The following is a 16,668-nucleotide window of genomic DNA, read 5'->3' on the forward strand; positions in this document are numbered from 1 at the left end:
CACTGTTCCCTGACACGTTGATCCACCAGTCATTTCTTGCCCCTCTGCAGTTTCTTTCTTTTACATATCAATAATATTCCATAAGTGGAAGTCCATGGAAATAAGCAAAGGGAGGCTGATTCTGGGACATTGTCTCCTGGTGTATTCCCCATACTGTATACATTAGTGAAGGGAGGTTTGGGAATGCAGGAAATAACTTGGTTTCAGGCAGCTGCACCCACCCTCTAGAGCCATTCTCTGACTGAGCCACATTCTGCACCCCGACACCAGTGCTTAGCTATTCTTTTCCCAAATCCTCCCCGTTTTCAGGGGCTGGCTCAGGTAGATGCTGTCGTCTTCATGGAGGTAGCTCTGCTGACCCTGGCCAGAAGTAACCATCCTCCTGCTCGCCTTCCCAGGGCTGGGTCTCCACCTTTCTCAGGTTTTCCTTCCTCTAGATTATGATAACGTGAATTCCTTCTCCTTCAGGAGAGGAGGGATGCTCTTCGGATAGGATCCTGCTCTTGGCCATCTTTGTATCCCCTGAAGTGATCGCCAGTGCCTCCCCCAACATTTTCACAGCCATTTCTTTTCTTTGCTTCAGATTTATAGTATTCAAAATATTTTTGATGAGTTCTCCATCCTGGTTCTACGTTTCTTATGTATTTTAGAGAATGACCTGAAGACTAAATCTGTAAAGGTCACTTTCATCTTAAATTTAATTTCTCATATGTTACTTTCTAGTCTCTGGTGCCCCCTCTCCAAAAAAAAAAAATTGTTGATTCATTAGCAGCACAGGCTGAAAGGTTGAAATACTGAGCAGAACTATAAACAATTTCATGATGCTAAGAAGATAAAAATGAGAGTTCAGGGCTTACAAAGATGGAGAGATCCTGGAAACACCTCACGCCTATAAATATCCTCCTGCTTCAGTCAGGAACCCTGAAGGACTGTATCCTAGGAGAAATGGCTTACTAAAAATAGGCCAGCTTTATAAAGACTGAAACCCAGCCTCAAATTGGCTGACCTGAAATAGACCGAGTTTATAAAGACTGAAACCAAGCCTCAAATCAGCTCAACCCTTGATTAGATCAAGATGACCTGTTCCTGCTATAGTTGCCTGCCACAAATTAAAGAAAATCAGAAAATCATTTAACAACATCTGAATCCTTCGTAGTTTTAAATATATATGTAAAATATCCATCATTCAGTTAAAGAAATACCAGGCATATGAAGAGGAAGGATCAAGAGAAGAAAAAGACATTCAAAACAGACCCACAGGTGATACAGATACTGCAAATGTCAGACATGGGCTTGAATATCAGTGGTTAATAGGTTCAAGAAAATAAATGACAAGGTGGAGAATTTCGCTAGCATACTGGAATCTATTTACGTAAAAAATTAAATAGAAATTCTAGAACTGAAATAGAATCAATGATATTAAGCATAAGTAGGTGGACTTAACAGTGGCTTAAACACAGCTGAAGAGAGATTTAGTGATCTAGAAGATAGGTCAGTAGAAAATATCCTGCCCAAAACAGGGAGAGAAAAAAAGATGAAAAATAAAGGAAATATCCACAAAAGATATATGATAAATAACAAAAAGTCTAACACACATGTCATGGGAATCCAAGAAATATGATACAGAGAATTTTCCAAAACCAATGAAATATACCAAGCCACAGATTTAAGAAGTGCTTTAAACCTCAAGCAGGATAAACGTAAAGAAAAACAGACACAGGCCAGTCATATTCTTAAAAACAAAGACAAAAAGAAAATTTAAAAGGAGCCTGAGAAAAAAGACATATTATCTATGAAGAAGCAACAAGAAGACAAACAACTGAGTTCTCAACTGAAATGATGGAATCTAGAAGACAGTGAAATATATCTTTAAACTGCTGAAGAAAAATAAATGCCAGAGTAGAATTTTATACCCAGATTTTCCTCAGAGATAAAAATGAAATAAAATCATTTCCAGACAAACAAAGACTGAATTTATTGCTGGCAGGCACACCCTAAAAAAATACTAAAAGGAGCTCTTCGGAAAGAGGCATATGATCCCAGGTGGAAGTGTGGAAATGCAGAGGGGATGAAGAGCAATTGGTAAGGTAAATATGTGAGTAAATCTAAATGGCTGTTGACTGGACCAAGAAATAGTAATGTCTCATAGGATTCAAGTTCATGCAAAATCAAAATACACAACAACCAATAGTATGAAAGGAATGAGGGGACAAATAGGATTGCAGTGTGTTAAAGCCCTTTGATTTTCTGGAGAGTAGGAAAAGTACCCATCAATAATAAGTCAAGGGTGTTATTACATGATAACCCTTAAAATAATAGTAAAATAATATATAATTAACAGGCTAATAGAAGAGAAAGGAATATTAAAAATACTTGATTAATTCAAAAGAAGGTGAGAATTGAGAGAAAAAGAAACATTGAACATACAGGACAAATAGAAAACAAATAGAATGTAGATTTAAATCCAAATATATCAGTAATTATATTACCTGAGAATGAGCTAAATAGTCCAATTAAAACTCTGACATTTAATTTTAAAAAACCCAGCAAAATCCAACTAAAAAGAGCATTTTTGCTGCTTACAAAAATAACTTAAATATAGGGACATAGGAAGACTGATAGTAAGTGAATGGAAAAAAAAAGATATACCATGCAAATAAGGTGATATAGGCAAATGAGACAAAGGAGAACGTACGGCAGAAAACACTACTAGATACGAGGAGGGACAATCAACCAAGGAGACACCAGAAACCCTAAATTTATTTGCACCTAATTACAGAATGTATAACACAAATTTTGAAAGAATTGTAAGGAGAAACAAATTTATAATTAGAGTGTTTTTAGCATACTCTCTTACTAACTGATAGCAGAAGCTGACAATTAAATCTGTATGGTTATAGAAGATTTGAATACTCTTAACCAATATAACCTAATTGACATGTATAAACCACTACACCCAACAACTGGGGAACACACACTGTTTTTTACAAGTGTACATGGAACATTTACCAAAATTTACCATATTCAGGTCTTAAAGAAATCAAATCCATAAGTAAAACTCTTTCCATAAAGAAATCTCAGGCTCAGATGTCTTTACTACTGAACTCTGCCATATATTTAAAAAGAAATAGCATAAATCTTATACTAACTCCTCTAGAGAATGGAAAAGGGTTGAACATTTCCCAGTTCATTTTATGAGGCTAATATAGCCCTGATCCCCAAACCTGACAATTTCATTACAAGAAAGGAAAACTGCCTCGGAAGATCTCTATCACAGATATAGATATAAATCTAAACAAAATATTGGCAGAATAAGTTTAATAATATATTCAAATCAAGTTGGATTAATTCCAGGAATGAAAATTTGGTTTAATATTTAAAAATCAGTGTTATTCAATATGCTAACAGGCTCAAACAGAAAAAACTTATGCTCATAATACAGAAAAAGCTTTTGATAAAGTTTGCACCCATTTGTGGGAAAAAAGCCTCTTAGCAAACTTAGATCTCAGCAAACTGCAGGTATTGGTAAATGATCTCTCTTTAAAAATAGAGCAAACATCATATTTAATGGTAAAATATTGAAAGCCCTGAAATTGGCACTGAGACAAGGAGGTCAGTTATAATCACTTCTTTTCACCTGGTACTGGCAGTCCTGGCAGGTACAATGAGGTGAAGAAAAGAAATAAAAAGTGTAAGGATTTGAAAGGAAGAATAAAATTGTCATTTATAGGCATCAAGATTATATACAAAGATTATTCAAAATGATCTGTAGTTCAACAATTATAGTTTACAAATGAATTTAGCAAAGTCACTGGGTACAAGATCAGTATACAAAAATCGACTTTATTTCTATATTACAGTGACAAAAATTAGAAAATAAAAAATGACGAAAGAGTAAAATCATCAGATACCTAGGAATACATTTGACCAAAGATATTCAAGACCTCTATTAGAAAATTGAGAGGTATTTTTAAAAGCCAAATTAAAAGGAGAGATATACAATGTTCATAAATTGGAAAACTCAGTATTGTAAAGATGTAATTTGTCCCAAGTTAATATATATAATCCTAATTAAAATCCTAGTAAATTTTCTTTTTTGTAGAAATTGCCAACTGATTCTAAAATTTATGTGGAAATGCAAAAGGCCAAAAATGGCAAAACTAGGGGACTTACAATGGTAGAGATCAAGCCTTGTTTTCAAGTTATGGTACCTAAAACATTGTTATATTGGTGGGAGGACAGATAACTGGACCATTGGAAGTGTAGAGAGTCCAGAAACAAGCCCCCCCCCCCCCACCCCACATGTTGGTGATGACAGAGGTAACGCTGCAGTGTAGTGGGAAAGGGGTTGTCCTTTCAGTAAATGGTGCTAGGTTAATTGGATATCCACATGGAAATAAACGAATCTTGCCCCTTATCTTGCCCTATATTCAGAACTCAATTCCTGCTGGATCATAGATCTAATGGTGAAAGGTAAAACAATAAAGCCCTTAGAAGATAACAAGGAAAATATATTCACAGCTTTGGGGAGGCAAGGATTTTTAGAGAAGACACAAAAAGCACTAGCCATAAAGGAATAAATATGATAATTTGGAGTACATTAAAACTTAAGATCTTCCGTTGATGAAAAGACACCAATACAAGTGAAAAGGCGAGTCACAAAATGGGAGAGGAAATTCATGTGGTCTCTCTCTGTGTATATGTGTATTCAACAAAGGACTCATATTCAAAATCTATAAAGAGCCCCTTCTCCTACTAAATAAATCAGAAAAGACACAATCAGAAGAATGGGCAAAAGACTTAACAGGCACTTCAAGATGATATCCAAATGGCCAATAGACTTTATTCATCAGGGAAATGCAAATTAAAACCATAGAGATACTACTGCACACTCACCAGAATGGTTAAAATTTAAAAGCATAATGATAAGCGTTGGCAAAGATGTGGAAGTAAAGGAACTCTCACATACTTGCTTTTAAATACTCTTCTGCAGCTACAAAGCTGAGTTTCTGCATGCTCTATGACCCAGCCATTCCACACCTAAATAGAGACCTAATAAATATGTGTGTATATATATATATATATATATACACCCCTAAAGATATATTTAAAAATATTCACAGCAATCTGTGTGATAGGAAAACAAAACAAAGACACCTGAAACAATTCAATGTTCATTGACAGTGGAATGGATAATTATGTTATAGTATATACATAGAATACTATACAGCACTGAAAATGTACTGTTACATCCATTTAACAACATAGACTGACTCTCACAGACATATAGTTGTGTGCAAGAAGTTAGATACAGGGGAGAACCTAATGTAATTTATATCAAGTTCAAGTACAGGGAAAACTAGTTTACGGTTTTATAAGTTAAGACAGCAATTACCTTTGGTGAGAAAGAGGTTTAGTGGCTGGTTGGGGCCTCTGGGGTACTGGTAATGTTCTATTTTCTTATCTGAATGGTGGTTACATGCGTGTGTTCACTGTGAAAATTCATTGATTTGTACACTTTTCTAAATGTGTTACACTTAAGTAATAAAAAAACAAAGCAAAAAACAGAGGATGGAAGCAGTTGGTATAGAATTTCTTGCCTTTGCCACATGGGAATTGGCCATCTGGAAAAGAGAGGGGTGATGATAAAGTCTCAGGTTTATCCTTGTCCCTGAGCTCAGTGAGTGCTTTAGCATCGTGATCTTTGTGGAGCCCAAGGACCAGGACGCAGTGAGACCTCCATTTCTGTGGCCCTTTCTCTCCCTTGGAGACACTAGAGCTCCATTGTGTCTGCTTTATCCTTAATAGACGATGCTGGCAGCGTGTGGAGTGATGTGGGCAGGACGAAGGAAACCAAGGGCTCCTTTTCCTCTCTCTTTCTCCCTCCCCCTCCCCCTCTTCTTTTCTTACTCTGCTGCAAAGAGTCAGAATTCTTGCTGGGGAGCCCACACCCACAGACGAAAAAGACAGAAGGACATTTATTTTGAAAAAGGACAGATGTAAGTTAGTATTTTGTAGACTGAGACACAAATGCTAAGATTTCAGAATGTAGTAGAATGTAGACCCAGTGGGCAGTAGAGAGGGCTGCTTTGAGGAAGGCAAGAATTCCAATTTCAGAAACCAAATGAAAAGATATTTTAAAAGTTTTATTCAGGGGATGTTATGGGCTGAATGTTTTTTTTCCCTCCCAATCCATCTGTTGAGGCCCTAGCCTCCAATGTGGTGGTATTAGGAGGTGGGCCCTTTAGGAGGTGATTAGAATTAGATGAGGTCATGGGGGTGGGGTCTCCTGATGGGAATAGTGCCCTTAAATGTACCTAATTGGCATGAGAGCTCCCTCTCTCCACCAAGGAAAGGCCGTGTGAGCTCACAGGGATCAAGTGGCTGTCTACAAGCTAGGGAGGGGGCCCTCACTAAGAACCGAATCTGCTGGCACATTGCTCTTAGACTTCCTAGCTTCTCTGGAGAAATACTTTTCTGTTGTTCAGGTCACCTGGTCTATGTATTTTGTTAGAGAAGCCTGAGCTGGCTCGGACAGGGAAATAAAACTTCCCTTGGTTTAGGGGCATTGATTCTGCAAACTGGGACACAGTCCCCTCTTCCCTGAGGGTGTCTATCTGTGGAGTGCTGTCGGCTGGGACCACTCAGCAGCACAGCCATGTCTGTCTTTTGTGAGCATAGCGGTTGAATTGAAATTAAAAAATGCCCTTCGTAAGCACTAGGGTTTTCAGACTCACCCCATCTTGGTAATGAGAAAGTCAAGTAAAGAAACAAGAAACACTTGAATTTATGGGAACAGAAAGATATAAATATGCATGTAGTGCCATAATTAGGGTGACTTCCAAATCAGGAGTTCCCTTTAATTCTGCTTGTTTTCGGTCTAACCAAGTAAGTTAAAAACCTTACTCTTAAAAAAGTTATTATAAAAGAATTTGCTCTTGGTTCTTAATTAGTGCTGCTTCTATGTATCAAGTCAGAGTTGAAAATTCTTTCCTCTGATTTAACGGACAGTATGTTCCCATGGTGTAGAAGTTTTTCTTCAGATTTCACACTAATAAAGTAGTTCAAATTGCTGTGCTTCTTGAAAAAATAACACGGCTTATTTGGTTTGCAAAAAAGTCAACAGAACATCTTTTTTAGGTTTAGGAAAAGGAGGCTTGGAGGAGCAGGTGTGTCCCACGAGCTGCCTTTGCTGTGCTGGGCTGTGTGCTGCTCTGAGCCGCGCATCTTTAATCCAGCGAGTCAAGAGTTTTGCCTCTGCGATGACCAGTTATCTGCTCACCAGCCCAAAATAGGCACAAAATCAGTTGCTTTGCAGGGTATCTCTGCAACGTGTGTCACGAGGTTTCTTTGAATAGGGAGATTTTCCTGCCAATTTGGGAAGCCGAAGAGGAGACTGGCAGAGGTGCCAACTGTCACAGGGATCCACACGGTTCTCCAAGGCAGCTCAGGTTTGTCCCTGGTTCCCCAAAGTCAGTCTTTTCCCACAGCAGTGCTGAAACCATGGACTTCATCATCTTTATTAAAAATTTTTTTTCCACATTGTATTCATTAAAGGTAAGTAAAATCCACTGAATGCTGGCACAGCCCTATTAGAGTTTTTGTGAGGATTAGATGAATTAATACATGTGTAGCATCTAGACTGTGCTTGGAATACAGTAAATTATCAAAAAATGGTTGGTCGTGTAGGTATATTGTGTGCTGGCCACTGGTAGATGCTTCACCTACAAGTGGTCCGCCACACCTCTCAGTAGTTCTGCAAGCTGGTTGGTAGTATTTCTTATTTTATAGATAAGGAAGAAGAGCCTCTGAGAAGTTAAGTAATTTATGTAAGGTCACACAGCTGCTGAACAGCAGCACTGGGGACTGAATCCAAGTCTTTCTTCTCCACCACCTGCCATATTCATTCTATGACTGTTTCTCAAACTGGGGTGTGAGCCTCCTGGAAGGTTTGTGGAAGTGTTCATAGAGGGGTTGTCTTGGGTTTATAGTTTGAAAAGTACTGCTTTGTGCAAGAGGTTGGCAAACATTTTCTATAAAGGGCCAGATAGTAAGTGCTTTATGCTTTGCGGGCCATACAATCTCTGTTGCAACTACTTATCTCTTCTGCTGCAGCTGACACCGCAGGCAAGACTTAAACAAATGTGTATGTCTTTGTTCCAGTAAAACTTCATTTACAGAAACAGGGAATGAGCTGGATTTGGCCTGCGGGCCGTAGTTTGCTGACCCTGCTTTGTCCGTGCTGCCTTCTCTTCTCTTCAGGCCCCTCATCCTTGGGTGTTCTGACTTCTGTTAACAGTGTTACTGTCTGTCTTCTTGGAAGCATTCTACTTTATGTGCTCAGTTGTCAAAGTCCCACATTCTACTACTGTTTGAGTGGCTGCCATGTGCTGGGCACTGGGGATAGGGCAGTGGCCAGAATAAAGTTCCTGACCTCATGGAACTGACAAACTGGTGGGGAGACAGGCAGGTGTATGTCAGGTGGTGAAGGGTAAGACGAATAGGGCAAGGGGATGGAGAGCCACAGGGCTGTTGTTTTATGTGAAACAGCGAAGGAAGGGCTCTGAAAGGCAACATTGGAACGGAGGTGTGCAGGAAGGGAGGAATAAACTATGTGGCTATCTGGGAGAGGAGCGTTCCAGGCAGAGAGAACAGCAAGTGCAAAGGGCCTGAGGCAGGAATGTGCTTGGCATGTTTGAGGACCATCCAGGAATTGAGAGTGGCTGGAGTGCAGTGAGTGAGGGGAAGAGTGGAGGGAGAGAGGCAGACAGAAAAGGGGCAGTTCCCTTGTAGGGCTTTATAGTGGGCCACCAGAGGGGGGTTTGAGCAGCAGAGTGTCATGATCTACTCACACTACAAAGGATCCCTTTGGCTGCTGGGTGGAGAGGGACTGTAGAGTAAGTAAGGGTGGATGCTGGGAGCCTTACTAGGAGGATGATAATGGGAGAAGCTCAGAGATTCTGAATATATTCTGAAGTCTGGGCCACATGCTGTCCCAACAGATTGCAGCAGGATGTGGGAGGATGAGAGGGGTCAAGGCTGACTCCAGGTTTTGGCCAGAGCAGCTGGAAGGTCAGAGCTGCCCTTTTTTTGAGATGGGAGGACTGTGGGTGTGCAGGTTTGTGGGGAAGATGAGGAGTTCAGTTTGGATGTGTTAAGTTGGGGCTGTCATTTGGATATCTAAGCGCAGATGTCAAGTAGGCAATGGGTTTTCAAGTTCAGAGTTTATATTGGGGATGCACAGAAGGGGGTTGGCAAGAGATGGGAGGTCTTCGAAGCCAGAGGCTGGCTGGGATTGCTCAGGGAGTGAGTGCAGAGAAAGGAAGGGCTCAACTGGAGGCCACTGCTCCTCCTGCCCCCACCGCCCTGCCATTTCATGCCTCAATGCTCTTACCTAAAACCACTCCAGGAGCTTCCTTCCTAGCCTGTTACCCAGCTACTGTGGATTCCTGGAGCTCAATGCCAGCATGTCCCTCCTCTCTGAAACCTTTGCTGTGTCTGCACAACCTGCAGAAGAGTGTGTAGGCGCCTCTGTCCTACACGATCTGCCCTACTCTGCCCTTCCATCCTCTCTTGTGTCCCCCTGTTCACCCATGCTCTGCCTATGAGCAAAGCAAAATGAAGTTCTGAAGCTCTCTTCACCTGCCCCGAATCTCTAGGATTCTTCCCACACGGAAGAACCAATCCCTTACCCAAGATTATGTAATAAATATGTAGCCACTGTGCTAAAGACTTGAAAGGATTCTAGAGAGATGTAAATCACTGCAGTGTGAAGACTTAACGTCTTTTAAAAATAATCCCTCAAGATGATGAAGAAAGTTTTGGAGGTGTGATCAGAGACCTGCTGTAGCTTTTGTGGTCTGGTAGCTGCTGTGATGTGGGATGGGGTGGTTTGGGAATCCAGGATCCTGTTAGGGAGATGTAAAAAGAAGGAGTGCATGAGTCGAGTTTTTACTGTGAAAAAGAAGAACGGATAAAGATAACTGGTATTGTGGCCCTGCTCAGGGATGGGCAGGTTCCCAACAATGCTACAGACTTCTTGGGGATGCCTGTGTGGACCCAGGAGCCACAACCCAGTGGGAGAGGGAATCCCAGGGTAGAACTTAAGCAGGGTGCCCAGGGCATTGTTAGGTCCACCCACAGCAGCCTGAGAGTTAGAAAGGGCAAATAGCTTTCACTTGCTTATGCCAAGTCAAATCAACTGATCATGCCTGCCTGGGGTGCAGTTGGCAGTCAGGTCTCAGAAGAAAGAATTTGGTGATTGATTAGTCATGTCGACCAGGGAGTGTTTGGGGCTGGGCTTGCCATTCTGGTCCTGGAGGGTGTTTCTGAATTGATGGACAGCTGTCGGGACTGCTGGAGTACTTGGTGTTGCCCATAGACCTGTGGGGAATCGTGCTGTGTGAACCAGACACTCACCAAGTTAGATTTGGCTTGAAATGAACTAATCTAAGTGAAAACTAACCAAATCTATTAGTTTTTTTAAAAAAAGTCACAGGTTTTCTTTTCATGCTTTGGAAGCGACCCTTAACATTGTTGTGGTCTGTGTTTTACATCACGGAATGAATGACACAGAAGCTTCCAAAGAAGTGAAAACAAAGCATCTCATTAAAAAAATATCCAAAGTAGCAGGAGATTTCCTTCACCAAAAAGTATTTTGAGCGCTGTGAAGTGCTCTATAAATGTAAGGACTTATTATTATACATCGCTTGAGGAAAACCAGCTCAGCTGTAATGCTAACAATTACGGAACAGACCTCCTTATTATGATTCCCTCCTACAATTAAGTTCCTCCTCTTGAAGAGAACCTCTGAGGATGGGCTTTGCCTGACCTGAATAAAGTCCTTGCTGGTGAGGGAAGGCTGAAGACAGGGCCATGTGGTCTTGCGGGGCCCATTGTCTGTCGTTTTGATGACCAGTTTATCCAATGGGGATCCAGTCTGTGAAAAGTTGGCTGTTGCCTCCTGGCTTGAGTGAGTTGGCTTCATATGGGGAGGCCAGCCTAGTCCCTGCAAATGACTGCCTGCTGGGTAGCCCGCTGTTTATGGGTACGGTCTCCTCTCAGCAGGGAGGCCTCCTGGGGAAACCACCTCGAGGTCAGGGGGGTCTTGGTGCATACAGCATCAAAGTACGTATTTCTTTTCATCCCAGGCCACTGGATGCTCAGTACCATTTGGTGAGTGAGTGAGTAAATGAGTGTGTGTGGAATTGGAGCAATGAGGTGGCTCACAGGCATTGGCAGGCCGGGGACTGAGCACGCTCAGGAGCCTCCCCTTGCCCTGAAGAAGGGAATGGCTCCCTCCAGAGCCCCTCCCCTACCCTTTCAGTTCTGACTGCATCCAGATCACAAATGCTCTTGAGTACTAGTCTCTTTGTAAGATTTTGCTTCTTCTGATTTCCTCCAAAGAGGTGTATATCCAATTATTTCCTCTTTTCTTTTGTAAAGAGGTGAAAAATTATAAACAATGAGGTACAAATAATTTTCCCTGCTGGTGTTTGATAGAAACAGGCTATGAAATACTCATTGTTAGTAAGCTTCCAAAAAGCTTTTGAATTGATGGATAATTTGAGAATCTTCAACAGAGGGTTTTGAGTCACTGTTCTTGGCTTCTGTATATACTCAATTGACAAAGAAACAGGTTCGATTGTCACCAACTACACTAGAAGTTAGTCTGTCTACTTTATAGGGGCCCCCTTGTTCCTCTGAGTACATGCGTGTCTGCAGATGATTGACACAGGGTCTGCTGGCCTGGGTGCCACCCCCTGTAACTGTAGGGCTTCTGTGGGGTGTGTGTCAGGGGCAGTCTTCCTGGTGTAGTCTGGAGCCATTCAGGAGGCAGAAACTACATGGTGATTTAAACAGAGGAAGCTTCATATGAAGAATTATGAAACTCTGCTGAAGGCTTAACTGTGGGATATGTGAAAACTCTCTCTGGTACCCCAGGGCTGGGGAGGGTAGACTTGGAAGGGGTACAGACCTTGTTGGAGAAGGAGTAGTTGACTGCACTGGATGGTGGAGAAGTTCACTGGTTTAGCTGGTCTGCAGTCACTGGGCATACAGGAAGCAAGCCTCCAGCGTCCCGGCAGGGTGGGTGAGCCGCAGTGGTGTGGTAGTGCAGTGGGAATGGGGCACCCGGTGCAGGCAGGAGGCCTGGAGCACAGATCCCTCTGTCCAGAAGGCTGTACTGTCAGGAGAACCACAGGAAACAAACCTGGGGCGGGGGACAGACACTGAGTGAGCAGAGGGATCAGGGTGCTGGTCTGGGCAGGAGGCCTCTAGCACCTTCTGCTGAGAGGGCTTAACATCATGTTACTGTGGACAAGAAATTCCTTCCATTATCACAGGGCATGTATCAAAGGATGAATCTGGAGCTGCAAGGGAAGTACGCTGATAACTGGCTTCCTTGGGTCCCCCTTTCCTGCAGCACCTGTGGCCCCCCCGGGTGTCTGTGAGGATGCAGGGTGCCCCTCCCTCCAGGCTGCCCTGTTTGCTTCTCAAGACTGGCTCACACAGGGGCCACAGCTTCTCCTTTGGCAGCTGGGGCAGCTAAGGAGGGCAGAGGAGGAGGATCATGGCCCCCTTTATAGGCCTGCAGCACAGCTCGACGGGAAAGGATGTGTTGTCAGGAATGACCTGGTGGGCCCGCGCTCCTGCCAGAGAAGTGCACTTTATGACTTTAACTTGATGCACTGTGGTTGGGGCAGTGGCATCTCTGACGACTCACAGAGGGCGCCTCCCTCTCTCCCTCTCTCTGAGCTGACTGGAGGTGCCAAACACTTGAAGGACGTGTGTTCCTGCAGTCCTGGACTACGATCACAGCTCGGGCAGTTCCTGGAAGGAATGTTTATTGGCGCACTGCAGGCACCAGGGCGGATTCTGTGCCTGTTGCCTTGAGGGCTGGACCCAGCTCTCAGGCTCAGCTGAGGTGGATGGATGTGCCTGGTTTAGGTTTGGAAGGACTTATGCCCTCAGTGTCCCTCTGCCAGGGCCCCAGCCCGTGGACATTCTGACTTAATTGATCGGATTTGGGCCTCCGGTATCCTTATGCTTGAATAGCACCTGGACCCTGACTGTGTGGTTTGGAAGTGCAGCCAGGACAGAACTCTGGTTGGAGCCAGTCTCTGCCCCCTGGGGAGGGGGCACTTCTTGGCTCATGCCTCCTCCATTTACTTGTTTGTGCATTTCACTCAAATGTGGCCAGTGAGCATTTTGAAGGCAGAGACTTTCTCACCCTCTTTGTATATCTGTTCCCCACACCATCCTTGGCCAGTGTCAGCCTCTCCATAACTCATACTCACTGCCCCGACCAGCCCTTGGTTCCCTGGAGTCAGTGGAGTTGCTGATGCCCCTGGTTTCTCTCAGAGTCAGCCTGGAAGCTCACTGTCTCCACCTGTGAGATCTGATTTTCTCAGGGTCCAATTCTTACTTGCCAAAGGAGAGAATGAGGAACATCAGTCTTGGAGAGGATGGCTGTGGGGCAAGGACAACTGCCCCTTGCTAACTTTGTCTTGAATACCTGACCTGCTGACAGGTAGTGGAGGTTGCTTGTCAACTCGAACTCTTCTCCAGGAGTTCATTTACAGACTGAAAGGATTCCATGCAGTCCCCACTTAATTCGGTGGCATGGATTCAAAACATTGTAAAGCTAATTTGTAGGAACATATGATTTCGCCCTTTTTGGGTTTATGACCATTTTTACCTTGGCAGGCTCTGACATGAGCTGTCGTGGCCATTTCCAGATGTGAACAGTCCCCCTCTTTTAGACAATCTGGTTGTCCTCCCTGGAATATAGTTGGGGTGGGTGTGGGGAGAGTCCTTTTCTTTGTTTGACAAACCCTATCTGAGCAGTTCTCAAAGTGTGGTCCCTGGACCAGCAGCTTCAGCATCACCTGGGTACTTGTTAGAAGGGAAAATTCTTGCCCTCCCCCCACCCCCGCATTGATCCAGAAACTCTTGTTGGCGGGGGGAGGCGGCAGCACTCTTCATTGTAAGAAGCCCCCAGATGACTGATACACTCATGTTTGAGAACTGCTGCCCTATCCAGTAGTCAAACTGGATGAGATGGATGCCTCAGTGCACCACAAGTCCAGCTGGTTCTTTCTTTGTTTTTACCCTCCAAGACTTTATCCCTACCCATCCCTCCATTCCTCATGTGGGCCTTTTGAAATCACATCCACATTCCTGGCCAAGGTCAGATGTCACTTCCTTCGTGAGGCCTTGCCTGACTCCCCCTCTGTCACTTGATGTGTGCTTGCTCTCCTTTCTCCTCTCCTCCCCCCAACTCCCTTGCCCTACCCTCCCAGCCTCCCATACCTTCACTGCATGTGGTCCCCCCATAGCAACCCCAGCATCACTGGGTGCTTGTTAGAAATGCAGAATCCTGGCCCTGGCCCACCTGAGTGGGAATCTGCATTTCACAAGATCTCTTGGTGATTCCTAACCACTTTAAAGTTTAGGAAGCACTGATCATCCGGAGTGTACTAAAAGAAATCAATGTTTTTCCTGATTACATTTTTAATAACACTTATTCATTGGGAAAATATGGGTGATACAGAAAAACCCAGAGAAGCCAAGGCAGCCAAGTTCAGGCGAGGTAACGTGTTCCTTCCACGCTGCTATGAGCAGACTCTCTGGGGCTTGTTGTTAATGTACCTGTCCCGGGAGGTGCTATATTCAGATGACCTGTTTCTGAGACAGAAGCTATGCTTTAAACAACAGCTAACACCATGTCTTGCATAAAGCAGGTGTTCAGTAACTATTTAAGGACACAGAAGAGGGAATTGAAGAATTCTCTGCTACTATAAGGGCACTGTCCCTTTTCTAGAAGTTGGAGTCCCTAGCATACGAAAGAGCTAGATTAAGGCTGTTTTGGGCTGAGCTTCTCATGGCTGCTAAATCTTGGTGCAGTGACAGGAGTGTCTCCTTCTGAAACCTCTATGGGTGGCTTCCCTGAGGCAGAGTGAAGCTTGGTAAAAAAACCTGCTGCATGCACCTCTTATTCGTGGTCCACATGCTCTGTATCAAGACGCACAGCTTCTGACCTACCGTGAGAACTATGGCTGATAATGTGATTGCAAGTTTTACTAGAATTCTTCAGTGTGAATGAGGGGGGTTGGGAAGAAGGAATCGTCCCACCTGCCACTTGGGCTCAGAGCTGAGGGACTAATTTACATAACCATGTAAGGAGCATTGCAGAGTCCACGTTCAGCTCATTCAGCCCAGCGCCCCTAGCTGCGCGCCCCTGTCTTTCAGGAGCTGTGTCCGAGGCCTGTCCCCACCCTCTTGGCCTTGGGAGCAGCTGCAGGTCTCCAGGGCCTGGTCTGGGCTCATGGATGCACATGGGAGTTGCCCAGTAGAAATAGCTGTGACTTTGGACTCATAATCTCAAGGTTCTAGACCTGTCCAGCATTTCTAAGCTCTGTCCCTTTTGTCCAGCTTCTTTGTGTTTCCTCCTTGGTAAGAACCAGACATGGCTCCTTGGGGAAGTGCCCAGCTTCCTCCACGTGAATGCTGCTGCCCACATCATATTCCTGGCCTCCAGGTGGGCAGAAACTTGCGCACTCCTGTGCTCCTGGCAGACCTCTGTTGCTAGGGAGCAGTGACTCTGAAGCATCAGCACTCGGGACCTAAGTGTGAGAGACTGCCTCCCATTGGGCCGTTACCCTCTATGAGGGTGCCAGAGGGTGTGTCTCACCTGCTGTGTTTGTGCACATGATGGTCTGGTCATCTTGCTGGAAGGACAGCATGAGTTGGTGGCAACCTTACAGGACACAGGACATGTTTGTATCCCAGACACGTCTGGTGCTGCAGCATCTGCCTGGCCTCAGCATTTCTCTTAAACATCTGGGAATAATTACTCTCTGCCTAAAACCAAACCATGAAGCAGTTATAAGAAACTCCACATTTAGGCGAGTGAAAAAAATAAGCAGGATAATAGATTTGAAAAGTTTATATCACAAGAAAAAAAACTGTAACTATGCATGGTTGCAGATGTTAACTAGACATTATGGTGGTTGTTTCGCAATATATACAAATACTGAATCATTATGTTGTACATCTGATATATAATGTTATATATCAATTATATCCCCCCCAAAATACAAGCAATTTTGCTCTTGTCTGTTCCTCCATGAAAATGGCAGATATGAATTGTTTTTCAGAAACACTAGAGTCCCTTTGCCTCGAGTGCATAACCGAAAAGGGACCCGAGTTGAGTCCTGTCACAAATGTGTCACTGCTTGTGACTGCAGCCACTAGACCTGTTTCTGGGACATGAAGAAAATGTTGATTTTGATATTTTTAGAGCCAACATTACAGTGTACTTTTTAGCTGTGAAGTATCTCTAAGTCCCAAAAGATGATGACTGATCTGAATTTCACAGGTGATAATCTATAAATTCAAAATTTCACAGTGGGTTTTCACTTGCCAGAAAATATACTAGGTTTACAGTTTTCATTGGTTCTAAAAACTTGATCCTCAACAATGTTAGAGTGAAAGTTATTTCGTCTCGAAGGTCAGATTTTCCAGACTCTCAAATGAGCAAACTCAGAACCTACCTAGAGTCATGTACTGATAATTTTTATTTTTGGTTACAGAAATGCACACCCTGCAGAGTAAATGAGATCCCCAAAATAATACCCCAGACCTGGTTACTGTGATAGCTCTGCT

At 43.6% G+C, this 16,668-nt stretch overlaps 1 protein-coding gene across 38 annotated transcripts in view; it reads left to right on the top strand.

Annotated features, from left to right (window-relative positions):
- The window catches only part of FHOD3 (formin homology 2 domain containing 3), a 455,074-nt gene that overhangs the window by 23,680 nt on the left and 414,726 nt on the right, over positions 1-16,668 (top strand). The gene's annotated exons all lie outside the window — the stretch shown is intronic.

The sequence above is a fragment of the Equus caballus genome, chromosome 8 (genome assembly GCF_041296265.1).
Source record: "Equus caballus isolate H_3958 breed thoroughbred chromosome 8, TB-T2T, whole genome shotgun sequence".
Lineage (NCBI taxonomy): Eukaryota > Metazoa > Chordata > Mammalia > Perissodactyla > Equidae > Equus > Equus caballus.